Below are 16,424 nucleotides of genomic sequence, written 5' to 3' on the forward strand. Positions count from 1 at the left end.
GTCTAATATTGCTACATACTCAAGTGTGCTAGCTTGCACTGCATTTGAATTGTTTTTACTGTTGTTTTAGCTATTTTTTTACAGAAAAAAAAACTGTAAGCCTGTTTCCTACCTTTCCTGTAACTAGTGTAGTCCAGATACAGATTTGCTCTATCCAGGACTGTATGTAAGCTTCTGAGCCCACCCCAAGTCTTTCTGTGTTGGAGGGAAGCCTTCTAGCTTGTCAGTGGGAGTGGTAAGCACTAGGTAACCTGTCTACCACGAGTGGTTCTGGACCAGAAATTGTAGTTATTGGCCGTATGGGCAATCCTTTCCATCTCGGTCAACTTTCTGATTTGAAAGCCCACGTTTGCACTTGTTTATTTCCTGTAACTCGTCTCGTGCAGATACAGATTTAGTTTTAGCACTTGAATTTGCTTATTCGTGCTCAGCACTTGTTCAGAACTTGTTGTAAAGCACTAAATAAGCTACGAATTACCATAGCGCTCAACCTTCCTCATTACTTAGAGGAAAACGTTTTTTGCACTTTCCTCACTTGCTTAGAGAAAAATAGCTCTTGTACTCACTTTCCTCACTTATCTAGAGGAAAATATTTTTTTATTCAGGCATGTCCAAGGGTCAGCTCCCAGTGTTCTTTCCTGTCTATCTGATGAATCTGGGCATCTTGGGGCAATGTAGAAATTTCCTCGTACACAGACAACCCTCTCCTCCTACCACCCAACACTACAACCTGTGAGAGATGCACTTATCTAGCCAAACTGGAGGTAAAGCTCTCTCCAACCATGACTGAACTTGACATTCAAGAGGAGAAGGTAAACATTTGCACCACACCACACTTATCACAGTCTCACTAAATCTACACCACCAAAATTCACACACAGAAACACAACAACATTTGCAGAGGCTCTCAATAATAATCTGCCCAAGCAACAGAGACCTCCAAAGCAGAAACGCAAGCAACTTCCACCTCCCCCAACACAAGCCAAATGACACACAGCCCACAGACTCAGTGTGCCACTCAACCACAGCCAATAAAGCAAAACAACGTATCCAACACACTAGTCATAGGTGACTCTATAGTCAGGTACACTGCTGTCCCACTCATCAGGCTAAACAAGGAGAAGGTTACTGTCAGCTGCCTGTCAGGTGCCAGGATCCGACACATAACCCACGCAATCATGTCACTCCACAACAAGTACAAATATGACTCTGTCATTGTCCATGTTGGTGTGAACGACCTGAGACGTACCTCCCTGGACTATATGAAGAGAGACATGGAAGAGCTCTCCGATCTTGTAGCCCAGGCAGGTATGACCCTAGCCCTGAGTAGCATTCGGCCATCGCCAAGAATGATACTGCAGTACAAGGACAAAATGATTGACTTCAACAATTGGCTAAGCTTCTGGTGTCATTCTAAGGGGGTCCAGTATCTGTCTGCTTGGGATGACATGGTCGACAGACCACAATGCTTTGCCAGAGATGGCCTGCACCTGTCGCCCTGTTATTCCGGATACTGACTAAGACTCTTGCTGCCCCTATAGTGCCCTTTTTAGGCAAGGTTCAAATGACAAATTCACCACCGTAACAGGAACAGGCAAGCAAAAACTAAGGGTAATGCTACTCAGTGCTAGATGTCTAAATCTCAAAATGCACTCACTCGAGGCACTCCTTAAAATGGAGAACATAGATATCTGTGCAGTGACTGGTTCAAGGCTCCAGAGAGCACCCCCTGCACTACCAGGCTGTAACTCGTACCACACTTTTCAGCCATGTAACCTGGACCGGAACACCAAAGGCAGAGGTGTGTTCATATTCATTAAGGATATCCACACCTCCAGGCTAGTTGCTCAGCATAATGCATCCGAGGTTATCTAAGTGCAACTAACTATGGGCAAAACTGCAATCCAAGTTGTAGTTTGCTACAGATATCCCACCATGCCCCAGGATTCCTACTCCTCTTTTCTTGATGTACCGGAAAATATTAGGGTTCAGCCAAACACCCTAATAATGGGTGATTTCAACTACCCTGCCATTAACTGGGAAAATTACTCGTGTGCCAACTCCTTCACACAACGCTTTCTGGATTTCATAAACTCCAATGCCCTGGATCAACTTATCCACACCCCCACCAAGGGCAACAATATCCTAGACCTAGTCATTACCAACATGAGTGACCAGTGTTCCACACGTGAAGTCAACTCCTCGTTGGTCCGATCAGATCATAAGCTAATCACCCTTGATATCCACATCCCGCCCCATTAAGGAAACAACGGTAAAAAAATTCTCCAAAGCCAACTTCATGCTTCTTAAGACAGCAGTGGTGAACTTCATGATACCCATGAAGATGGACAATACAGTTATGACTGCTGAATCCTGCACAAATGCACTCTTAAGTGCATGGATTGTGCTATCCCAAACAGAACAAAGATGCTATCCTCCAAAAAAGGAAGCCAATCTGGTGGTCCCCTGCCATAAACAAACTGTACAACAGAAGGTAGAAATTGTTGCAAAAGAGAGTAAAATCCCATGAGTGGAGGAGCTCCCTGGTCAGCCTCAGTAAGAAGCTGAGATCCCTTATAAGATCCTCCAAAGCTAGCTACGAAAACAGAATAGCCACTGATTCCAAGGACAACCACAAAGCATTCTATAGCTATGTCAAGAATCTCCATGCCGGCACCCAGATCTGCTCGGAGTTACAGCACAATGGCACAAAAATTACAGAGCCAACTGATATTCCCAACAACCTGGCAGATAGGTTCAGTGTTAACTTTACCCCCCCTCACCCCTTAAAGGGCCCATATTTGTACAGGAAGAATGCAGAGTCCCTGTAATCACAACTACGTAGGTAAAAGCTGCACTCTCTAAAGCCAAAAGCACAGCATCCATGGGACCGGACAACACTCCAGGCTGCATTTTACACGAACTTTAGAACGAACTGGCTCCCCAAGGCACCATGTTCAATCATAGCCTCACATCAGGCTTTGTGCCCACTGAATGGCGTGCAGCAACAGATATCCCACTCTGCAAAGGGGGAGCCACCACTGATCCCGGAAACTATCTCCCTATTAGCCCAACGAGCCTGGTCTGCAAGGCTATGGAACGTATCATTATGGAACTCGTAAACAAAGACATTGGGTGGGATCCAGAGTTTGGAGGTTACCAGTTCAGGTTTGTGAAAGGCAGATAATGTCTCCTGAACCTGATCGACTTTGAGGCAGTCGCCAAAGCCGTGGATGAGGGTAAGGTGGTTCACACAGCCTATCTTGTCCTCACCAAGCGTTTTGACACCATCCTCCATTCTGGAATTATAGCTAAACTCACTAAACTAGGTATAAATTCCTATGCCACAAGATTGGTTGCCAACTGGCTCACTGACAGAACCCACACTGTAAAAGTTGCACACTCCAAATCTGACCTCCAACCAGTGACAGGTGGAGTATCACAGGGTTCAGTCCTGGGACCTCTCCTGTTAGCCTGTACTTCAGAGAAGAAGATACCAAACACAGAAGGCCTCTAGCTAACTAAGTTCACAGATGACTGCAAGCTAGGAGCCATAGTCGAGTCCCCAAATGATGTGGAAATCCTACAGAAGGGCCTTACTGAGACAGATGCCTGGTGTCCGAGCCATGGCCTCAAGCTCCATGCCAAAAAGTGCATTGTCATCCCCTTTGGTTAAAAACTCTGTACCCATGAACTACTACATAGACAGCAGTCTACTTAACACCAAATGTGTGATAAGAGCCCTTGGGACCCAGCTGGACAGTCTGTCCTTTGATAGTTACATTGCCCGTCTGTCCTTTGATAGTTACATTGCCACAGTAGTCAGGAAGTCCTTCTATGTGGCACACCTCATCATAAAAGGGTTTTCGTCCAGGAAAAAAAGAGGTCATTGTTCCCCTGTACTCGACACTCATTAGACCCATTATAGAGTACAAGGCCCCTTTTTGGAGTGGATCTCGCAAGACATCTGCAGCAGCTGGAAAGGCCACAGAAGTACCTCGCACAAAGAGGATTACTGGCCTTAAACAGATGCCGTACACTGACAGTCTCAAAAAACTCCAGCTTTACTCCGTAGCATATCGCCTACTTCGAGGTGATCTCTGCCTAACGTATAAAGCTATGTCAAACCCAGAGCTGTTGGACATACTACACCAAAAGAAATCCCAATCCGTCCAAGCTACACACTCTAGGGACCTAAACATTGTCACCACAATAAACAGGATATGCTGGAGGGATAGATTCCTGTTCCAGAGACTTTCCATACTCTGGAACAGGCTACCCATCTATGTCAAGCAAAGTTCTTCATTAGCACTCTTCAAGAAAACTCTTGAGTGGATGGGAAATAGGAAATACACCCCGGGGATCACTTTTGTGTCTCTGCTCGACAGTGGCAGAGGAAAATAACTTTCTTGGGTGGCATAAGCCAGGGAACCTTGTTGGCTAGGCTTACGTAGGCCCTCGGGCCGATAACCTAGTACCTACCTATGAGAATCACGTTCTGTATAACATGGACTACATAGAATGAAATGAACTCCTATACAATGGAAAATGGACATTACAAATACTGGAAAAAATGTGGTTTTGGTTGTGGGTAAGAGTGGGGGAATACTTACAATGGAACTATCAGTGTATTGAGTGATAAATGTGTTAAAGTGTAAATTTTATGTATGTATACAAATAAAAAGCCCTACTCTTTTTGACTGGTTCTGTGGTATCTTTTACATCCACCTGAGCTACCACCAACTCAGGAAAGAGTTGGCTCCAAAGAGTGGTTACAAGTCTGAAAATGCCCTTTCACCTACAGAAGTTTTAAATGGGGGGCGTAGAAGTAGTGAAATATTTGCTTGCTCTTGGAGGGGGTATAACAGTTCAATGAGTGGAAGTTGCCTTTCTTTGATGTCATAAAGCAGGGTGACTAGCACGTAGTTAGACTTTCTTGTACTGAAAACTATTTAAGGTTCTCTTTTATAAGCTTCAGTGGTGGGTCTGCGAGTCTGCCTGAAGTGTTTATCAGTAAATTTTGTTTTCTGTTATCTGCACACTCTAGGTATTGTTACGTGGAATGAAGGACTAGTAATTGTACATCTATTCCAATTTGCGAAGAAAAATTTTGGCTATGGCAATGGGAGCAGTTGAAGAAAGGAGATTTGAGGTTCTGTAGCACAATTTTAGCTGTGAGAGAACTTCATTATCAATGTTGTCAGAGTGAGTGATGAAGGAAAGGGAAGTTTCCTGTGGGACACCTAAGGATTTACTTATTGAGCCATAAGGTATATTTTTGGTTATCAGGGTGCATAGGGGCTGGCGGTCATTGAGAGTTTCAGTGCTTGGGTAAAAAACAAAAAACATTTTGTGTGTGTGCACGCACAAGCCTGTAACAAGAAGATGTCTGCATATGAAGTAACATCTGAAGTAGTGAGGTCTTTAATGAATAATGAAAAAAGAAGAGATGTATGATCGAGCTCTGTGGTATTGCTGTATTAAGTTTGCCACAAGTTAAAAATTGTTGTTTCATGAGAAACTGAAATGTTTGCCTCCCCTCCGCAAAATCACATTGATCCATACCTATCAACTGTGATAACTCCTTTGTATGTATATCCTTTGCCCTGGCCTCCACTGAAAATAGGCACGCAGTCCTAGTCAGATTTTCCTACTAAACAAAGCAAATTAATACATTCTTTTAGTTAATATAGACTTAAACACTTTTATAATTCTGTTTTTTTTTTTTTATTTCTGCTATGTTTATATACACATGTATCATTGTTGACTTCACACAACTCCAGTTTTCCTCTGGTCACATATCCTCACCCTTCTGAGTTGTTACATCTAACATTTTTAATTCATCTTCTCTTACTAACACCATTAACCCAGAGCATCTCTCTTATTCTGCTGACGATACAGTCTATTCTTTTTTTTCTCTTTAAACTTTCAATTCTTTTTTACTTGTTGAATACATCTCGTGTCCTGCAAACCTAATACAGCCATCTCTTTGTACAATTTATCAACCATTACATTTCTTTTTCTGTTCATGTTTAGTCCCAGTCTGACATCCGTCTATATTCACCCAGACTGCCAACAATTAAATGACCTCCCTTACAATCCTGGGTCAGTAACGAAGGGGCTTCAATCCTTACTGCTGACTCCAATATGACACTGTCACTTAAACAGAAGTAATACTTCACAATTTTCCCCTAAGAGCACAAAAGGAGCACCCACTATTTTCTGGGACTAGACTGTATACCTCTGTCCACCCAAATGCATTTTCTTATTGCACACAGAGCAGTGTGTCCCAGCTTAAGACCTTTGACACACTCGCACTCAAAAGTAAATTTAAATCTCACACACCCAAACACTTCTGGGAAAGCCTAACACAGATTATAGCTGTGTTTCTTTACCAAAATAATACAGTAATGCTGCCACCAATCAGAGGGTCTTCATGCCATTCTAAAGGGGTGTCAAGTTATGAAATTTTAATTATCAAAAAAAATGATGGCTATAACCAGAACAGACAGGCCAGGCCTTTGAGTTGACCTGGGGAGTATCAAATGGGTAGAAGCCCTCTTTAATCTTTAAGGAAAAACACTGGCTTCCAGCCACATTAAGTAAAGAATAACATTCCATAATAAGTGAATGACTAAAAGATTGTAAATCAGTTCCTCTCAAACACTAGAATTTAATCACCAGAAGCGTAAAATCAAACTGCAGTATAGTTGTCAATTACTCTAGAGAAACTCAATCTTAATAACCGAGCTTTCCTGATCTAACTAAAGAATACTGTCCCTTATCTACTCTGATATAATAGCAAGGTTACAGTTTTCTTGGCTAGTTCTCTTTCCTTGGTGTCCACTATCTGCTCAGTACTTGACAAAGTGCAGTCTCAACTGTCTATAATTTCAAAATAGAACAGTCAGCTGCTTAAAAACTTTTTCTGTCTGCCACTTGCTTGTTCCTGGTTGCTAACAGATAATCTAATGACATCACTCACTGTTTAGCTGATTCTTCACAGTTTGTACTTCAGAATGTCGCTCTCAAAACATGCACAGTTCGAAATGTAGCAAAGCAGTGAGCGATTCTTTAAACATTCTGTTTAAAGAGGAAAATACTCAACATTTTAAAACTTATTGACATTTTTCAGTTAGGCATGCTGGCATACAATACAAATTTAATCTGAGAATATGCACAAATCTCCTGCCAGGCATGTTAACACAGATGACATTGGTTTTAGTTTCTTCACAACCAGAATACCTAACTAATCCTTTTTTTTTATGTAATGTAATTATTTTGCATCTTTTTTCCTCCTGCTCTTTTTATTTCACCCTTTCTTCAGTAGATTTAGCTTCTTTCTGCTAGTGTTCTTCCAGTTTGAGTCCCCATATTCATCTTTATCACATGCTAACCAATCATAGTTTGTATCTGAATCTGTTCTACCATTAGTTCTTCCTTTGCTTTTCTTCAACTTTGGTTAATTATCACTTTCTTCCTACATCAGCCCTTTCCATTTCTTCCTGAATATTGTTTGCTATATATTGTTTTTTTTCTCCTCCTCTGTTTCTTTTTACCTGTACCCATTCTTTTCTCAGCACAGGACATTCAAACCACCAGTGCCCTGACTCTCTCTACATTTCCTACAAAATGGGCTGCAGTATGGCCTTACTCCTACTGTACCGACATCATCTTTTTGTAATTCCTGAATCAAATGTGTTTCATCCCCACAATAAAAGCAAGCCTTTGGTTGGCCCCAGTAACTTAACCATTACTCCTTTTACATCTACTATTTTATATTATTCTGAATGCACCGATGTTCTTAGTGTTTCACTGTTGCAGTCATTACATTTGGGTAATCCTGCTGGCCGGTTGCCCTCAGCCGGCCTGAATTCCAAAGTCTTGGGTCCTGCGTCGGCTGCTGTCGCCCCTTCCCAGACGTCGGGGGTATAAAAGAAGCAGCCAACGCCATTTTCTTAAGTCTTTCTTGCCTCGCGGTGCCCGAAGCAGTTCGCAAGTGCCGGTCGGACGACTCCTGAGATTTTCTTATTTTAGTTTCAGATCCGAAGTCTTCAATAAAGCTGAGTACTCCGGTGGGGAAACTATTTTTTGTTTTCTTGCTCCAGACCGATGTCAGAAAAAGTTAATAATTGTATTTCTTGTAGAAAGCAAATAACTCATAAGGACTTTCATTCTTACTGTATTCCTTGCCTAGGCCCCGATCACAACGTTGCTGATTGTCGGTTTTGTGTTAGATTTAACCAACGCATTATTAAGCGTCGGTATGATTTTGCTTTAAACTTTTTTGGACGCCGGTTTAATTATACTGAAATGTCGTCGGATAACCATCCGACTACCGGAGTTTACAAAAAATGCAAAGAAAAGGATAGAGAAAATCAACCGAGGCCCAAAACCGACGAAGCTTCTCCTAAGCCAGTCGCCGGTTCTCAGTGAGGCGCTTTCGCAGCCCCTGATGCCCACTACTTTAGAGTCACAGGCCGCTACCGACTCCCACGTGGAGTTGGCCATGCCGCTAGATACTCAAGGTATTGGAGCCTCGGACGCTAATCACTCGGATGGGTCCGGAGCCGCTGAGCAGGTACCGGCTTCTGAGGGTGTATTCAGACCTGAACATCTTTACATTAAAATGACTTCTGCTTCAAAGACTAAAGCACCTTCTAAAGCAAGGAAACAAACTCAAGAGCCAAGTGGACAGGCCTCTATACCCAAATAACAGCTGCTCAAAATGGCCAAAGACTTGATTACCTTGATAAGAGGTTCCCACCCCCCTCCTGATAAGAGGCCTAGGCAAGACACTGACTATGAATCTTCAGATCGGGTTTCTATTTCTTCTGATTCCTCTTCTGATCAGGAATATCCCCCCCCAATGAGGATTCTGATGCGGAAGAATCTATACCTTCAGCATCTCCTCCTGAGGACTATTCCTGTGGGGAAACCTTGCATACCATGAGGGAGCATTTCCACTGGGAGAGAAGATTTTTCAGAATCTAAAAAGAGGCTCGGGGATTTTCTTTTATTACCTCAGCAAAGGCCTCTAACCATTCCACCTGTGTTGGACATTGTAGATGTGTTTTCGGAGTCTAGTCTGACCCCTGACTCCTTACCCCCAGCTCCTGTTAAGCCTGACAGATATTACAGGGTTCCTAACTCACACAAATTTCTTTTTAAAAACCCTGCTGCTGACCCAGAAACTATTTCACGGGGTCCAAAGGGAGTTGAGGCTTCCACTGCAAAAAAACCCAACCCAATCTGACAGAAATTCAAGGGCACTGGATAGATGGGGGGGGAGGTTTACACATCTGCAACTTTGGCTATAAGGGCCTTAAACTGTCAATTTCATATGCTTAAGTATCAACATGTCATGGGATTGCTTAAACAGAAAATGTTGTTAAATTCTGAATGTGCAGAAAACAAGGAAATGCAAGATTTATTGTATGCAGCAGAACAAGTTGGAAAACATACTTTGCAATGTGGTTTTGATTCTTTGGAGGCCTCTTGCAGGGCCGCAGTTACGGGTTCTGTAATTAGGAGGCATGCTTGGTTAAAGGAACAAAATCTGCCTGATATGTTAAAGTTAAATTACTAGATGCACCTTTACAGCATGATACTTCGTTTGGTGTTGAGGCAGAAGAGGTGTTAAAGAAAATGGAGGACAAAGCTAAATCTATGCAAACTGTCAGATTTTTTACAAGTACAGCCACCTAGGTTTATAGTAGGCACTGGCCTACAAAAAAATTGGTCCTTTCCTATGTCAGATAGACCTCAAAGGGGCAGATCCAGACACCCTAGGGGCAGATCCCAGGCGCAAGGTTCTTAGGCCCAAGCAGTGGGGTGTTTCTATCTCCAAAGCTGGAGAAGATAGATCACAAACATACAGAAAACAGTCCCAATGACTTCCCCCTGCCTGCACCAAGCACTTATCTTCTGGCAGCACCCTTAGGGGGAAAATTAGCACTTTTTGTTCAAAATTGGCACATCATAACCCAGGACAAGTGGGTTCTAAACATAGTGTCACAAGGCTACAAGTTCCATTTCCATACTCTGCTAAAGGCAAATGGCTAGCCAGACCTGCCAAAAAATCAATGGGCAGAGGCACAAAAACAAGTCTCATCCCTCATGGACATGGGGGCCATTCAACAAGTACCAGAGCAAGAGCAGGGACAAGGATTTTACTCGACTGTTCTTGGTACCCAGAAAGGACAAGGCCTGGAGGCAGATACTGGACCTATCTATTCTGAACACTTTCCTGGATATTCCAAAATTCAAAATGTTGACTTTGCAGCAGCTTCTGCCCATGCTGGGCAAGAATGCTTGGCTTGTGACTTTAGACCTAAAAGAGGCATACCTGCATGTTCCAGTCAGACAATCCTGCAGAAGATACCAAAGATTCAAGGCTGGTTCAATGCATTACCAATTCTCTGCACTGCCCTTTGGCTTATCTACGGCGCCCAGGGTCTAAGTGCCTGGCACCAGTAATTGCATTCTGCAGACAAAGAGGAATACAAATATATCCTTACTTGGACGACTGTCTCATTCAAGCAGAGAACAAGGACATTCTTCTTCAACATCTGGTGTTTGTGAAAAGACTTCTAAGATGCCTAGGGTACACAGTCAACAAAAAGAAATCAAAACTAGTACCCTCACAAGAGATAACATTCCTGGGTGCAAGCTTGAATACAACTGCCCAGATGGCTTATCTCACGCCAGACAAACAAAGGCAACTGACTACCTATTTCAAAATGTTGGCAACAAAGGCCCAGTTATCTGCAAGAAAAATTCTGCAGGCTTTGGGCTTCATGGCATCCTGCATACTACTAATTCCTTATGCAGGACTGCATATGAGGAAACTTCAAGGGTACCTAAAAAGTGTTTGGACTCAACATTGCCACAGCCTGGAAACGGTCATTACTCTCATTCCCTGCCTGCAACAGGAGTTTTGATGGTGGGCAAAGACTTGTCACCAGAACAAGGGACAGCCATTCACATTACCTCCAGCCAGGCAGACACCAACAACGGATGCATCAGACTATGCCTGGGGAGCCCACATGGCAGGAAGATGCATTCAGGGCACATGGTCCTCAAACCAAATGCATGTACATATCAATCAAAAAGAGATGTTAGCTGTTCAAAATGCCCTGACAGCCTTCAAGGACCTACTTCATCCGGGACAACTACTGATAAAGACAGACAACACCATGGTCATGTGGTATATAAACAAGCAGGGGGGCACACATTCTTACCCCCTTTGCAGATTAGCCATGACTTTGTGGGACACAGCATTGACTTACCAAGTACATCTGCAGGCACAATTCCTGCCAGGAAAGGAAAATACTCTGGCAGACGAACTAAGCAGAAACCTCATGGATCCCCACGAGTGGAAGCTGGATCCACAAGTCTTCAGCATGATAACAAGGAAATGGGGATGCCCAGACATGGGTCTATTTGCCTCCCCTCTCCATTACCAACTAAAAAGATTCTGCACAAGGACTTGCAACAGACCAGCATGGAAAGTGGACGCCCTATCAGTATATGCCTTTCCTCCACTACCTCTCTTCCCCAAGGTGCTCCTAAAGGTCAGACAGGAGAAGCCAAAGATGATACTGATTGCCACAGACTGGCCACACCAGTACTGGTTATCCAGTACTAAGAAACTTATCTCTATACCCAGCTTGGACCTTACCTCAAATACCTCGACTACTGTCCCAGCAAAACAATCAGATCATGCACAGCCAAGTCAGGACATTAAACTTGGCAGTATGGCGGATAATGTAGTCATACAAAAACACCTCTCAGTAAAGCTGTGATGGATGTCGTCCTGGAAGCCAGAAGGCCTAGTACTAGAAAGTCTTATGCTGGAAAATGGAAGAGATTCTGTGCCTGGAACCAGGCACAAGGAACTGATACAGCGGTACCAAATATTCCTCAGATTTTGCAATACTTAACTGAGATGCTGGACAAAGGCCAATCTTTTTCAAAAATTAAAATTCAGGGCCACCACTTTTTTCTCACCCTTTATTAAGACAGTACCTCAGAGGAGCCAAAAATTTAAGGCCCCCAAGGAGACTACCAATACCTGCATGGGATCTCAACTATGTCTTGGAAAAGCTCACCCTGCCTCCTTTTGAGCCATCTGCTACTGCTGATGTGAAGTTTTTATCTTGGAAAACAGCTCTGCTCTTGGCAATTACTTCTGCAAGACTAGTTTCAGAGCTACAGGCGCTCATGGCTGTGGAACCTTTCATCATTTTACATCCAGACAGGGTCTCCCTGAGGACAAACCCAACATTTATGCCTAAAGTAGTGTCCAGTGTGACTCTTAACGAAGCCATCCATCTGCCAACCTTTTACCCAAGTCCACAGAACAAGGGGGAGAGAATTCTGCATTCTTTGGACGTACACAGACAGCTTAGATTCTACTTGGACAGAACCAAAGCTTTCAGGAAGACAGAGCAATTACTAGTGGCATATGCTGCAGGATCACAAGGAAAGCCCATCTTAAAGCAGAAGCGGCCTTTCTCGGGGGAGTACCAACCAGAGACATTTTAGAGGCGTCTACTTGGAGTTCAGTGCCCACCTTTACAAAGCATTATCATCTGCCACTCTACTCTAAATCCAGGGCAGGCTTTGCCACTGCAGATGTTCATCGTGCATACAGCTGCAGTAATCACAGATGGGTTCTCTGCCGTTAGGCGGTCCCTCGGTCGGCCGAATTCCAAAGTCTTGGTCCGGCGTCGGTTGTCGTCGCTTTCTCTTCTGACGTCAGTGAGGCCAGAGAATATAAGACGCAGCCGACGCCATGTTCTTCAGTCTCTTTTGCCTCGCGGTGCCCGAAGCAGAAGCAGTTCGCAAGTGCCGGTCGGCCAGCTCCTGAATTATGAATATTTTGGAATCCGAAGTCTTCATTAAAGCTAAGTACCCCGTTGGGGAAACTTTTCTTGCCTCAGACCGATTTCAGAAAAAGTTAATAATTGTATTTCTTGTGGGAAGCAAATACCGCATAAGGATTTCCATTCCCACTGCATACCTTGTTTGGGCCCAGACCATGACGTCTCGGGCTGTCGCTTTTGCGCTACCTTCAATAAACGCACTATTAAGCGTCGGGCGGAGTTCGCCCAGCACTACTTTGGTAAAGCTTTTGATTATAAACTGTCGTCGGACACTCCGGCTACCGTTTTGACCAAAAAACGCAAGGAAAAGGACCGACACGCGAGGCCCGCGGTCCCAGCCGACACCACGCCAAAACAGGCTACACGTGGTCCGGTTCTCAGCGAGACGCCTTTGCAGTCCCTGACTACCGACGACACTTCTTTGGCGGTGTCCTCTGTACCCGAGACCGCTGGGTCCTCGGCCCTTTCCCAGACTACAACCGAAGCCTCTGCTAATGTTGAGCCTACTAATGTGGACAGGTCCACCTCCACCCATGGTGTATTTAGGCCCTCATCTTCCTTTTCAATTAAGGCCTTTACTAAATCCAAAGCAGCCAGGCAGCCCATGAGGCCTGTTGTACAGGGCCCATCTCCAGGTCCCATGCCTAAAAAACAGATGCTTAGAATGGCTGAGGATTTAATTACTCTTATCAGAGGTTCTCAACCCCCTCCAGACAAGAGACCCAGAGTGGAGGAAGATTCTCCCTCTTCTGATCAGGGATCCATTTTATCAGAACATTCTGATGCAGAGGAACACTCTTACTCTCTCCTTTTGAGGATTCGGATGCAGAACAGTCCATTCCCTCTGTATCCCCTCCTGAGGATTTTTCCTTTGGGGAAACCTTACACACCTTGAGGGAACACTTCCATTGGGAAGGCCAAGACTTTTCAGATTCCAATAAAAGACTTGGGGAATTTCTTTTGTTACCTCAACACAGACCTCTGGCTATACCCCCTGTTTTGGACATACTGGATGATGTCTATTCGGAGGCTTGTCTTAACCCGGATTCTCTGCCTCCTGCACCAGTCAAACCTGATGGGTATTACAGAGTACCCAGCTCTCACCAATTTCTCTTCAAAAGCCATAATGCTGACCCTGAAACCATTTCACAAGGCCCCAAGGGATTGAAGGCCTCCACTGCCAAAAATCCACTTCCTGCAGAAAGGGAATCAAGATCTTTGGAAAGGTGGGGGAAAAAGGTTTATACCTCGGCCACCCTAGCCATGAGGGCATTAAATTGTCGGTTTTATATGCTTAAATATCAACAGTTCCTGTTATCACAATTGAGGAACAAAATGTCTCAACCTGAACAACAAGATTTAAAGGAGTTACAGGATATGATGCATAGTGCAGAACAAGTGGGTAAACACACCTTACAATGTGGTTATGATGCCCTAGAGGCCTCAAGTAGAGCGGCAGCTACAGGATCAGTCATTCGCAGACATGCCTGGCTTAGGGAACAAAATTTACCAGATCATGTGAAAGCTAAACTTCTAGATGCTCCTTTACAAAAGGATGTGCTGTTTGGTACTAATGCTGAGGAGATACTACGGAAAATGGAAAAAAAGCCAAATCTATGCAAACTGTCAAAGCCTTCTTACAGGTCCAACCACCACGTTTTAGCAGAAATTGGCCTTCAAAAAACTGGTCCTTTCCAGCCACTGACAAGCCCCAAAGAGGTAGATACAGACGACAAGGGCAGAGGGCAATCACAAGGATCATATAGAGGCCGACAATGGCAAACTCCAGCACCAAGAGGTGGCGAAGACAGTGCACAACAATACAGGAAGCAAACCCAATGACTCCCTCATTTCCATGCCAAGCATGTCTCAGCTGGCAGCACCTTTGGGAGGAAAACTAGCACTATTTGCAAGCAATTAGCATATTGTCACAACAGACAAATGGAACCTGGACATTATAAACAGAGGCTACAAATTTCAATTTCACACTCTTCCAAAAATGAGAGGCATGCCAAACCTGCCACAAAATCAAAGGGCAGAGGCACAACTGCAAATTTCAAAGCTCATAAGCATGCGAGCTATTCAAGAGGTACCTACTCACCAACAAGGTCAAGGTTTTTATTCAAGACTTTTCCTGGTACCAAGGAAAGGAACCGACTGGAGACCCATTTTGGACTTATCCACCCTAAACACATTTGTAATCGTACCAAAGTTCAAGATGCTCACATTACAGCAGCTTCTTCCCATGCTGGGCAAGGAGTTCTGGCTGGTAACATTGGACATCAAGGAGGCATACCTGCATGTCCCAATCAGACAAAGCTGCAGAAGATGCCTCAGATTTCTTGCAGGTTCAATCCACTATCAATTCTCTGCATTGCCCTTTGGCTTGTCTACTGCGCCCAGAGTATTCACAAAGTGCCTGGGATCAGTGATTGCCTACTGCAGACTTCAAGGGATACAAATTTACCCTTATCTGGACGACTGCCTGATCCAAGCCGACAGCAAGAACATACTTCTGGAACATCTGGCATATGTGACACGGTTACTGCTTTCTCTGGGATATACAATCAACAAAGAGAAATCAAGGCTAACACCATCCCAGAAAATAACTTTCCTGGGTGCCAACTTGGACACAAACACCCAGATGGCCTACCTTACACCAGAAAAACAAGGGCAACTATCTCAGTACTTCAAAATACTAGCAAAAAGTATCAGGCTTACTGCAAGGAAAATCCTGCAGGCTCTGGGATTCATGGCATCTTGCATTCTATTAACCCCATTTGCAAAGCTGCATATGAGGAAACTTCAGTGGTACCTAAAAAACCTATGGTCTCAACACAGTCACAGTTTGGAAACAATAATACCAATAATTCCATGTTTGCAAAAGGAATTTCTGTGGTGGGCCCAAGCATGTCAAGCAAACAAAGGCCTCCCATTCTGCAAGCCTCAAGCAAAACAAGTCATAACCACAGACGCCTCAGACTACGCCTGGGGGGTGCACATGACTGACAGGTGCATTCAGGGCAAATGGTCCCAAAAGGAAAAGCACCTTCACATCAATCAAAAAGAAATGCAAGCAGTAATAAATGCAATTACAGCTTTCAAGGACTTCCTGCATCCAGGACAATTACTGATAAGAACAGACAACACCACGGTAATGTGGTACATAAACAAACAAGGAGGAACACATTCATACCCCTTGTGCAGACTAGCCATGACTCTTTGGAACTTGGCTCTGGAAAGACAAATCAAACTTCAAGCACAGTACTTGCCAGGATTGGAAAACACACTGGCAGACAATCTAAGCAGAAAAATGACAGATCCACACGAATGGAGGCTACATCCTCAGGTGTTTGCAGAAATAATCCAAGCATGGGGGAGGCCAGACATAGATCTTTTTGCCTCCCACAGGAATCATCAATGGAAAAGTTTTGTTCAAAGACCTTTCACCCAAAGGCCTGGAGAGTGGACGCCCTTTCATTCAGTTGGACAGCATGGACAGTTTACGCATTCCCACCTCTGCCTCTTCTGCCC

The 16,424-nt window shown here is 44.1% G+C and overlaps 1 protein-coding gene across 1 annotated transcript in view; it reads left to right on the plus strand.

Moving 5' to 3' along the window:
• ATRN (attractin) overlaps positions 1 to 16,424 on the plus strand; it is a 2,639,854-nt gene that overhangs the window by 64,050 nt on the left and 2,559,380 nt on the right. The window lies entirely within an intron of this gene.

This window comes from Protopterus annectens, chromosome 2.part2, assembly GCF_019279795.1.
Source record: "Protopterus annectens isolate FY-2018-M chromosome 2.part2, PAN1.0, whole genome shotgun sequence".
Classification (NCBI taxonomy): domain Eukaryota; kingdom Metazoa; phylum Chordata; order Ceratodontiformes; family Protopteridae; genus Protopterus; species Protopterus annectens.